The sequence below is a fragment of the Nicotiana sylvestris genome, chromosome 2 (assembly GCF_000393655.2).
Source record: "Nicotiana sylvestris chromosome 2, ASM39365v2, whole genome shotgun sequence".
Classification (NCBI taxonomy): domain Eukaryota; kingdom Viridiplantae; phylum Streptophyta; class Magnoliopsida; order Solanales; family Solanaceae; genus Nicotiana; species Nicotiana sylvestris.
This window is the reverse complement of record NC_091058.1, coordinates 28,317,558-28,329,847: the sequence shown is the minus strand read 5'-3', so window position 1 is coordinate 28,329,847 and position 12,290 is coordinate 28,317,558.

The window sequence follows — 12,290 nt, the reverse complement described above, 5'->3', positions numbered from 1 at the left end:
GGTACGATTCTATTTAAAGTTAGTGTATGCCTAATAGATTGGACAATAACGAATAACATTTGTGAATAATAATTAGTTGATAGAATCCATGACTCGGTTTTAAGTTTGATGATACCTCTTTATGTAAGATTATAAGTTTTCATGTGAAAACTCGGCCGGTGGATTTTGTATCCGTCACATGAAATATTTTAAGCAGAATTGTAAAGGATTTAATTAGTTGATTAAATTAAATTTTCAGTGATTTAATTTAATTAACTGGCATTTGAGATCTTAACATGGGAGTTAAAATAAGTGTTATTGAATTTGCGAAATTCATATTGAGGAGTTCAATTGCAGTTTTTAGTAGAATAAATTGTAATTAATTATAGTATGAATTAATTCATGCTAATTTCTAATTAATACTATAATTGGCAGCCTCTTATTATTTCTGTGGTCCCTGCTATACCTAGTAAAAACCTGGACAAGACTTAGGTAAAAAGTGACTTGGGAGAAAAGTCATCTAATAGAGTTGGAGTAGGATTCTACTTGTAGAAGGAGAATCATATACATTTTTGGAGGAGGATTTTCGGTCAAAATAACTCTATTAAAGGAAGACTAATTTCACCTAATAACTCACCTTTTAAAGTTGTATTGTTCTTGCCACCCAAAAGCAAAATCATCCAAGGTTTTGCTAGGCAAATAGCAGAAGACTGCAGTCCTGGATTCTTGCTGTTTGGAAGATTTGTGCAACTATTTCAAGAGGTTAGTGCTTCTAATCTCGTTATTATTGTGTTGTCTAGTTTACATGTATTTGATGTCTGGTTTGTATGCTTGCTTACGCTGCGCACGTTCTAACAATTGGTATCAGACGTCGTCTTACATCTAACTAAATATTGTAATACAACATGCATAGAGTAATATTAAAACGTGTTATTTATTGATACATGTTTGGGATGATTATTCTATGTTAAAAACGTGATTGTATTTATTAGTATCTTAATTCTGTAATTCTGAAATTATGAATTAATATACACATGTATAAACAGTGGTGTTATATTTAAATAACAGTCTGTTTAAATTACATTTTTGCTTAATAGAAATTTTTTTGATAAAAACATGACTGTTTTTTTGAATGCTATTAATTCTGTAATTATGGGTTAATATACATATGCATAAATAGTGAATTAATACCATTAATCTGTTTTAGTTGCGTTCTGTCCATAATCACAGTGTTATATTAATAAAAACTTGACTGTTTTGTATGATATTAGTTCTGTAATTTTGGATTAATATATAGAATTATGAACAGTGGCATTTTTGACTAGTGAAAAACTTATTATTTTTATAATTCTGTCTAAACATGTTTTTATTAAATAAAAAAATATTATTTTGAGTTCTGAAATCATGTGTTAACATACATAAGTATATTATGTGATTTGAACAAGTCAAAATAATAAATAAAAAAAAATAAAAAACTTAAAACGCCAAAAACAGAATTCTAGAAATTTTAGAATTCTGAAATTTTGTCGAACTCCGATTGACCTTAAATTTGGTAGGTTCATTAGAAACGGCCCAATGAGCAATAATCATCGGCTAAAGCCCATGTGGTATGTCGTTTTTTGGGCATTCGGGGTCGTTTAGATGGGTTTTTGGCTATTTTTCTATTTTCTGGAAAAAAAAAATTAAAAGAAATATGTGATGGTAGGGTTCAATTCTCATTGTTTCCAATCATGTTTTACAGTAATATAATGAATTTATACGTTGACATAGGTGTTCTTCCACATCGGATAAATTCATTATAGATGATTAATGTAGTTTTGCCTCTAGTTATTTGATTACTTGTATTAACTCTCCAACTGAGTTACATGTTGATTGAATGAAACTAGAGTTTATAAAAGTGATATTTACCTATCTTAAATTAACAGTTTACTCTCCATCTGAGTTGGTCCTGTTTAAATTTATGGAGTTAATATCTTACCTTACTCATATATTTTGCATGAATAGTTAAGTTTCCCTAATGAATCTAACTATTCAATGAGCATGGTTATATGTGTAATGTGTTGTTTTGAATTTAATTATTCTAAATACATAACTAATGATCTATTTAATGTGAATATCTCTCAGATTAACTATGTCTTCATTCAACTCACTTACCTCAATTTTTAACCAAAACAAGTTAGAAGGACCGAATTATGTTGACTGAAAAAGGAACCTTGATATTGTCCGAACTGCTGAAGGTTACAAATTTGTAATCACTGAGGAGTGCCCGAAAAACCTGAAAATGCTACTGATGATCAGGTTAAGGCCAATGACAAATGGGTTAAGGCTGATGAGATGGCGCGATGTTACATTCTTGCCTCTATGGCGAATCTTTTGCAACATTAGCATTAGTCTATGGGGTCTGCTTATGATATGCTCGAAAGTCTCAAAGAGATTTTCGGTGAGCAAAATCGTGCAGCTAAGCAGATAGCCATGAAAGCCCTTTTGAACACCAAGATGGCTGAAGGGTCATCGGTTAGGGACCATGTTCTAAAGATGATGAGTCTTCTGAATAAACTGGAGGTCCGTGGAGCTGTGATTGATAAGGAGTATCAAGTTGAGATGGTCTTGCAGACTTTACCTGACAGTTTTCAATAGTTTTGCTTGAACTATAATATGAACAAAATGGATTTGTCACTAGAGAAATTGTTGAATGAGCTGCAAGCGGCAAAATCCATTATCAAACAACAAGCTCCAGTTGTGGCACTCAATGTTGAGAAAGCTTCGGTTTCTAAGTCAAAAGGCAATAAGAAAAAGAAGAAGGCTCAAAAGGTTCTGGCACCTGGTGGTGCGGCTGGTGTGAAAAAGCCCAAAGGCAAGTGCTATCATTGCAAGCAACTTGGGCATCACAAGAAGCAATGCCCTGCCTATCTTGCAAAGTTGAATAAGCAAGGTAATTCACATTTAAATGTCGTTGAAACTTGTTTAGTGACTGTTTCTACCTTGTTTTGGTGTGTATATTCGGGAGCCACTAATCACATTTGCACTACTTTGCAGGGGTTTTAGGAACGCGACGGCTAAGTAAGAATGAAGTTTGCGTTTTTCAAGCCAATGGCGAGCCAGCACCAGCTTTAGCTTTAGGAGATATTAGAGTTTCGTTTAGTAGTGGTAGAGTTTTAGTTTTAAAAGATGTTCTCTATGTACCTTCTATTAGAAGGAATTTGATTTCGGTTTCGAAAATAATGGATGTTGGTTATAATGTTTATTTTTCTAATAGCTCTATTGTTATTAAGTTTAATAAATGTTTTATCTACACTGCTGCTAGAGTACATGACCTTTTTATTCTTGATATATCTCCGCATGTGCTACAACAACCAAAAGAACTAAATAACATTAATCTACCACATAAAATAAAACGTATTTCTGAATTGAGTCAAACTTATTTGTGGCACTTACGTCTAAGTCATATAAATCTAATATGATTTCAAGATTGGTCTCTGATGGACCTTTGATTTCATTAAAAGTGGAGTCACTACCAATATGCAAATCCTGTTTAGAAGGCAAAATGACCAAGAGACATTTCCCCTCAAAAGAAAATAGAGCCAGTGATAAGCTATAATTAATTCACTCTGATTTGTGTGGCCCTATGAATATACAAGCAAGAGGTGATTTTGAGTATTTTGTGACTTTCACAGATGACTACTCAAAATATGGATATATTTATATGTTGCGACGTAAGTCTGAATGCTTTGAGAAATTCAAAGAATTTAAGACGGTAAACGAAGAAACAACATGATAAATATATCAAAACATTGTGATCTGATCGTGGTGGTGAATACCTTTCTGCAGAGTTCATAAAATACTTATCAGGTAATGGAATTACATCCCAATTATCTGCCCCAGGAACACCACAACAAAATGGTGTGGCAGAAAGAAGAAATAGGACCCTTATAGAAATGGTTAGATCAATGTTAAGTTATTCCGATTTGCCTTCTTTATTTTGGGGATATGCTTTAGAAACAGCAAACTACATTCTAAATTTGGTTCATTCAAAGTTAGTACCTTCAACTCCTGTAGAAATGTGGACTGGATGCAAGCCAAGTTTACGGCATATTCGGGTTTGGGGGTTGTCCAGCACATGTGCTGAAAGGGAAAGCAGATAAATTGGAATCAAGGACAGAAGTATGCATTTTTATTGGATATCCAAAAGGAACTAAAGGCGGTTTATTTTATTGTCCCAAAGAAAAGAAGGTAATTGTTACGACAAATACAGATTTTTAGAAAAGGACTATCTAACGAACCATATTCCTAGAAGTAAACTAATTTTACAGGAATTAAATAATGGAGTAACTAAAGTCTCATCTCTAGAACGTATCCCAGAGGCCAGTATTGACATACCACTTCATTATCGTAGTGGGAGAAATGTCAATAGGCAGCAGATTGCACAAGATCAATTGCCTGACATCTCACTACCCCAAAGTAGTGGGAGTAATGTTAAGCAACCTCAGATTGTTGAACAACCTGAAATTGTTATGCAGCCTGCACTCCAGGAAGAAGCTAATGATATCTCAGCACCATCAAGGTGTGGAGGATAACATTGAGGCTTCAGTTCTAGAAAATGATGTTGTGATTCAACAATAAAATCAGCCTCCACCTATAGTGACTAGTCGTAGTGGGAGAATTATTAGAAAACCTCTCCGGTTTGCGCTCTTGGGAGAATCTTATGATAAAATCCCTGAAGAGCCTAATACAGAACCTATTAATTACGACGAAGCACTACATGATACAGATGCTGATAAATGGGTTGATGCTATGAAATGTGAAATGGAGTCCATATACTCCAATCAAGTCTGGGATCTTGTAGAACCACCTACTGGAGTCAAACCCATAAGTTGTAGATGGATCTATAAGAAAAAGAGAGGAGTGGATGGAAAAGTGCAAACTTTTAAAGCTAGGCTTGTTGCAAAAGGGTTTACTCAAAAAGAAGGGAACGATTATGAGGAAACTTTTTTGCCGGTAGCCATGCTTAAATCCATTCGGATTCTCTTATCCATTGTTGCTCATTACGATTATGAGATCTGGCAAATGGATGTCAAGATCGCTTTCCTAAATGGAAGTCTTGATGAGTGCATCTATATGACACAACCAGTTGGTTTCATAAAAAGTGGCAATGAGCACATGTTGTGTAAATTAAAGAAATCCATTTATGGATTGAAACAAGCTTCTAGGGCATGGAACACTTGTTTTGACGCATCGATTAAAACCTTCGATTTTGATCAATGTGAAAAAGAGTCTTGTGTCTATAAGAAGTGGAATGGAGATAAATTTACATTTTTGGTTTTGTACGTAGATGATATTTTGATCATAGGAAATCATGTGAGCATGTTGAATTCAGTAAAGGAATGGTTGTCCTCTCGTTTCGATATGAAAGACTTGGGACAGGCAGCACATATCCTTGGGATCAAGCTTATGCGAGATCGCAAGCAAAGGATATTAGGCTTGTCCCAAGCACTTTATATTGATACTATTCTCACCAGGTTTAGCATGCAAGATTCCAAGAAAGGGTTTCTCCCCTTTAGAAATGGAATCTCTCTGTCAAAAGATCAGTCCCCAAAATGACTGATGAGATAGAAAAGATGAAGGCGGTCCCTTATGCTTCTGTTGTAGGGAGTCTTATGTATGTTATGCTATGTACTAGACCTGATATCTGCTTTGTTGTTGGCATGGTTAGTAGATTTCAATCTAACCCTGGTCGAGAACACTGGACTGTTGTTAAGCATATAATCAAGTACTTGAAGAGGACTAGGGATTATATGTTGGTGTATCACTCAGGTGATCTTGCACCCATTGGCTATACTGATTCAGATTTCCAGTCAGATAGAGACTCTAGAAAATCTACCTCAGGATATGTTTTTACCTTAGGAGGTGGAGCCATAAGTTGGAGGAGCATCAAGAAATCATGTGTTGCTGATTCCACCATGGAAGCCGAATATATGGCTGCATCTGAGGCAGTTAAACAGGTTGTTTGGCTCAGGAACTTTTTGAAAGAGCTTAATGTGGTTCCTTCGGTTCAAGCACCAATTGTACTTTATTGTGACAATAGTGGTGCAGTTGCAAACTCGAAGGAACCAAGAAGCCATAAAAGGAGTAAGCATATTGAGCGTAAATATCACTTAATTCGGGACAAAACTCAGAGAGGTGATGCAAGAGTGTTGAAGATTGCGTCAGAGGACAATTTGGCAGACCCGTTTACAAAGAGCTTGATACAGAAGATTTTTGACAAGCATGTAGAAGGAATGAGTGTTAGAGTAGTAGACGCATGGTTATGAGTCTAAGTGGGAGATTGTTGGGATATACTATTAACCATGCGGTTTAGACGTAGTATTATATTTTATTCTTTATGGAATAATTATTTATTTAATTTATTCAATTCAATAAAGTACTATTTTAAATAGACAATTTGTTACATGTATGTCCTTTTAATTATGTAGTAGACAATTTAGTGTATGGAGTTTTAGCTCATGCACAGAAGATTAAAAGGTTGGTTCTCATAGTTAATAAACTATGTTCACAATCAAAGATATTGTTGGATAAAATATCTTGATGATTGTAGCGCAAGATTATAGTATAATTTGTCTTAATTATGGGAGTAGTTTTACTCCAACTTCTTGTGCTAGTATACTCAGTGTATATTGAACGAACCAAGTAGAGAAAAGATGTTTTTGTACTGAATATATAAAATATTTTCTCTAATTTATTAAATGAGCTTATACTCCTAATCTTGATATAATTATTATGATCAGCATAATTTATTTATTGTTTTGATTTATCAAAAGGTACGACTCTATTTAGAGTTAGTGTATGCCTAATAGATTGGACAATAACGAATAACATTTGTGAATAATAATTAGTTGATAGAATCCATGACTCGGTTTTGAGTTTGATGATACCCCTTTATGTAAGCTTATAAGTTTTCATGTGAAAACCCGGCCGGTGGATTTTGTATCCGTTGTTTTAAGCGGAATTGTAAAGAATTTAATTAGTTGATTAAATTAAATTTTTAGTGATTTAATTTAATTAACTGGTATTTGAGATCTTAACATGGGGAGTTAAAATACGTGTTATTGAATTTTCGAAATTCATATTAAGGAGTTCAATTGCGGTTTTTAGTGGAATAAATTGTAATTAATTATAGTAAGAATTAATTCATGTTAATTTTGAATTAATATTATAATTGGTAGCCTCTTATTATTTATGTTGTCTCTGCTATTGTTTGACTCAAAAGATATTAAAACCTTTTTGAACAAATCAATCAATGATGAAGGGGTAAATTGTAGCTGAAAATAATAAACTCTAGGATGATAGTAAAAGAGAGAAGAGAATGGTAAAGATTCTTTTTCATTCAAGGTTCATGAATTTTTCATAGTCCCCCCCCCCCCTTTACAAGGCTCTCATTCCTCTTATATATTGAGGAATCCCCCCAGTAGAAACTTCATGCAAAAGATCCTTTTTTAGGAATATTCTCAATATCCCCTAATATGCTTATTCTACCACCGAGGTCGTATTATTATTTCTCTTACTACAAGGTTGTACCCTTCTGGGCATCGACTCGCAGGTGCTCGACCGTCTGTCGTGCTCACTGCAGGTCGTGGTCGGTCAAATTCAGACCCATATAGTTAGTCCCTCCGCTCGTTGGGGTTGCGACCGGGTGCGTCCTCGATGAGCGGACTCTGCCTTCTTTGGGAGAAATTTGACCAGTAGGGACATTGCAACGCAGCCAACGCGAGATCGCTATCATACTCAGCGAAGCACTGTAGAGTACACGCTACCCGCAGTGATGTCAGCTTTACGTGCGTCATCATTACGCGGATTTTCGAGGTAAGGACTGACGGTTTGGCGCTTTGATTCTTGCGCTGATTTGAGGCCTACCGCCTCGATTCTGGCGCCATCCAACCCAATAAATAGATGAAGGGTTTGATTTTTTGAAAAACTTTAGCTATTCCCCTCTTGATAGACTCTCAGTCTTCTTCATTTGTTCTTACACCTCCTTGCTCCTATTTCCATTCTTCGCCAGAAGTTTCTTCTTTCTCACTCCCTTTGTGTCGCTACTCCTTTAAACGAACTTATGCCAAGGTCCCGTCGTGCTAGCAAAGAGGTTCCTGAAGCCACCCCGTCATCCACAATGCCTCTTTCCGGCAGCAGAGAAGTGGTGGCAGAAGAAGGTGACAACATTCTTATGGTGGAGGAGCTACTACCGAGGCATCCCTTGTCCCGGAATGATTTCCTCGTGTTTTCTGAGACGAAGCAGGTTCATCTTGATTCCCTCCGTATAAAGTACGGTATCCCTGCCCATGTAGAGATGATTCCGGCGGGGGAGGATTACGTTAACATTCATAGACCTGGATATTGTGCTTTCTACGAGTATCATTTCGTGATCGGCTATACCCTTCCTCTCTTCCTCTTGGCGGAAGAATTTTGTAGATTTTACCAGGTTTGCCCAGCATAGCTTTTGCTGTACACGCTTAAGGTGCTTCTGCTATTGACTAAGTACGTAGATTTGGTAGAGTGTAGTGTCTCGGTTCATCATCTTTTGCACCTATTCGCGCCCGGCTTCCTCAGGGGTATCATGGTGCATTTGAGACTTTGTGGTACAAAAGGGCTGGTGGTCGAAATGGATGACCTGGTGAGTCATAAGTTCTAGCACAAGTATTTCTTCATCAAAACCGAACACGTCATTTCTGAATCTTCCAGATTTCCGAAACGATGGAACAGAAATCGTAAGTGTCGTCGTTCGTTAAGTTCCCTTTCTTCTGTAATTATTGTAACTTTTACTTACTCGCCGTTTTGCAGCTATAGGACATCCGCCTCGCCCTATTGTAGATATCAAGGATTGGGCGGCCCGTCTGTTGCCTTATGCAGCGAAAACTCGGACTTGGCCTGCCTTCGTGCAACGTTATGGCCCTAAGGTTTCCTCAGGTAAATATTGCTTTGCTGCCTTGTTGTCCATGCGATCCTGCTTAACAGTGCGACCCTTTGTGACGATAGGTCGGGGAGCTTCTAGATGGAGAGCGTCTGTTCCCGCTTTTAGACTAACCGTTGCTACTGCAGGCACATGATTTATTTTGCGCGAGTCTGTTCGGGAGGGTCGTCCTCAACTTATTCAACAGGGAGATTCGTCTCGAACTGTGGCCACGAGGGAAGAAGCATCATCGGTACCGGCCTCATATCCTGTTGATGAATCTTCTAACAATGATGAGACATTAGAGAGGAAAATGGGGAGGTTGGAGCGTGGCTACAGATGTCGACGATAGCGGGGCGTCCCGGACGACTCCGGTGCCCGTATTTATATGTCGGGGAGGTCTTCCCAAGTGGAGGGAATTGGCTCGGGAGCCGGTTCAGTGCACTCCGTTAAGGGTGGCGCATCATCTAATGTTGGAGGACCTCGTATCAAGGGCGATGACTCGGGTTCGGATATCGACCCAGAGGACGATAATGAATTTTTGGGTCGCCATACCCATGTAGAGGTTAGGATGGACGGGTCCGGCCATCATGTGGTAGTCCCGGGGAACTACAACTTGTTGCTGAACAGCGAGCGGGTTGCGCCGGCCCTTGATCCTCTTTGTGCCGCTCCTGAACGCGAGATGCTTGGAGCGATGAGCGACGTGGAGTTATCTCAGAAGGTCGTTGGTATGGCTTTGCAGGTAGGTTCCCTTTCCTTCTCTTTTTGTCATGAGGTTAGTGCGACAGTCGTCGTTGTGCATTCTGTTTTCTAACTTCTGCCCTTCTCTTTTGTCATACCCTTGTCTTGGAGGTGGAGAGGAAGCGTTGCGAAAGGAAAAGGATGGGTCTTTATAAGAAGATGTCGTCGAAGTATCAGTAATACCGTGCTAAACATCAGGCGATGTCTGACATCTATCATCAGGATCCCGAGTTTCAGGTGTTTCACGAGGGGCTTAAGCAGCGGGAGGACCAATTGGAGCGTAGGATAGAGGAGCTAAGGGAGAGAGACGAGAAGCTTGTGAGGGCTATCGCCCGTAATAGCGAACTGGAGACTTTCCTTAAGACGAAGGAGGATGAGCTCGAGTTGAGCAGGGGGTAATAGCTGAGAATGTCGATTTACAGCTGAAGGTGGCCGACTTGATTGTCGAGTTGAACGCTAAGGTAACGGGGATTAACGTGCTCATGGGCGAGCTGAGCGCCAGCGCTGATAAGCTGGCAGCCACTATTTTTGAGTCAGTATCCTTAGAGGATGCTCTCCGCATTTCCAGGTCGGAACTTACTGGGGAGAGGGAGCCTCTGGTCGTCAAGTCGCAGGGCTCGAAGGGCGTGTTAGGGAGCTAGAGGCGGAGTTGGCCGCATTACAGGGACAAATGGCTTCGCTGAGGGAGAAGGAGGCAAATCGATGTTCTCGACCTTCTACGTCTCGTGCCTCAACTAACCAGGGCTCGCCCCATTTCTTGTATGAGTTGTGGGTCCATGCAGAGGCTCGGATTGATGTTTATAAGGTTTTTCACGCTGATGGCAGGGCTTTGGAGGCGGAGGTTCAGGTGGTGCACGCTGAAGCGTGTGCTGCTCGTGAGTCATGTGGGTACGACCCCTTTACTCCTGACGGGGAAGGTATCAATTTTGATCACGCAAATCACATTGCTTCAGATTTGTGGTATGAAGACGCTTACCCCGCTGGGGATGATGCATAGTCTTGGTTTGTATTTTTCTTTTGCTTAGGAATTTTTGGCACGGGCCATACTAGGTCCTGTTTGTAGAGGCAAATGTAAATGATATTTTGCTGCAATGTAAATTTTACTTTCGCCGGTTTATTTGTTTGTCGTTTTTTCTTTTGTTTATTGCATATGATATTGATGCCCTTGGCTATTGGGATGTTGCTTCGACTATCATCAAAGTAGAATCCCGTCGTAGTTTGAACGAGGTCGAACCGATATTTTCGTCGATGGCCTTGGCCATTGGGATACTTCGAACTGTTGTTGAAGTGGTATCCCATCGTAGTTCGAACGAGATCAAACTCATGTTTTGTCGATGTCCTTGGCCATTGGGATGTTGCTTCGAACTATCGTCGAAGTAGCATCCCGTCGTAGTTCGAACGAGGTCGAACTCATATTTTGTCGATGGACTTGGCCATTAGAATGTTGCTTCGAACTGTCGTCGAAGTAGTATCCTATCGTAGTTCGAACGAGGTCTAACTCATGTTTTGTTGATGGCCTTGGCCATTGGGATGTTGCTTCGAACTGTCATCGAAGTAGTATCCCGTCGTAGTTCAAACGAGGTTGAACTCATGTTTTGTCGATGGCCTTGGCCATGGGGATCTTTCTTCGAACTGTCATCGAAGTAGTATCCCGCCGTAGTTCAAACGAGGTCGAACTCATGTTTTGTCAATGGCCTTGGCCATTGGGATGTTGCTTCGAACTGTCGTCGAAGTAGTATCCCGTCGTAGTTCGAACGAGGTCGAACTCATGTTTTGTCGATGGCCTTGGCCATTAGAATGTTGCTTCGAACTATCATCAAAGTAGTATCCCGTCGTAGTTCGAACGAGGTCGAACTCATGTTTTGTCGATGGCCTTGGCCATGGGGATGTTGCTTCAAATTGTCGTCGAAGTAGTATCCCGTCGTAGTTCCAACGAGGTCGAACTCATGTTTTGTCGATGGACTTGGCCATGGGGATCTTGCTTTGAACTGTCGTCGAAGTAGTATCCTGTCGTAGTTCGAACGAGGTCGAACTCATGTTTTGTCGATAGCCTTGGCCATGGGGATGTTGCTTCGAACTGTCGTCGAAGTAGTATCCCGTCGTAGTTCGAACGAGGTCAAACTCATATATGTCGATGGCCTTGGCCATTGGGATGTTGCTTCGAACTGTCGTCGAAGTAGTATCCTGTCGTAGTTCGAACGAGGTCGAACTCATGTTTTGTCAATGCCCTTGGCCATGGGGATGTTGCTTTGAACTGTCGTCGAAGTAGTATCTCGTCGTAGTACGAATGAGGTCGAACTCATGTTTTGTTGATGGCCTTGACCGTTGGGATGTTGCTTCGAACTATCGTTGAAGTAGTATCTCGTCGTAGTTCGAACAAGGACGAACTCATGTTTTGTCAATGGCCTTGGCCATGGGGATGTTGCTTTGAACTGTCGTCGAAGTAGTATCCCATCGTAGTTCGAACGAGGTCAAGCTCATGTTTGGAGATTTGACCGTGTTCCCGTAGGAAGACGTCACCTGTCGATTAGTGGAGATCTAGTTCTGCACATGCTATGGAGATTAAATTTCGTGCATACAATGGAGATCAGATTCCGTTCATACAATGGAGATTAGATTCCGTTCATATAAT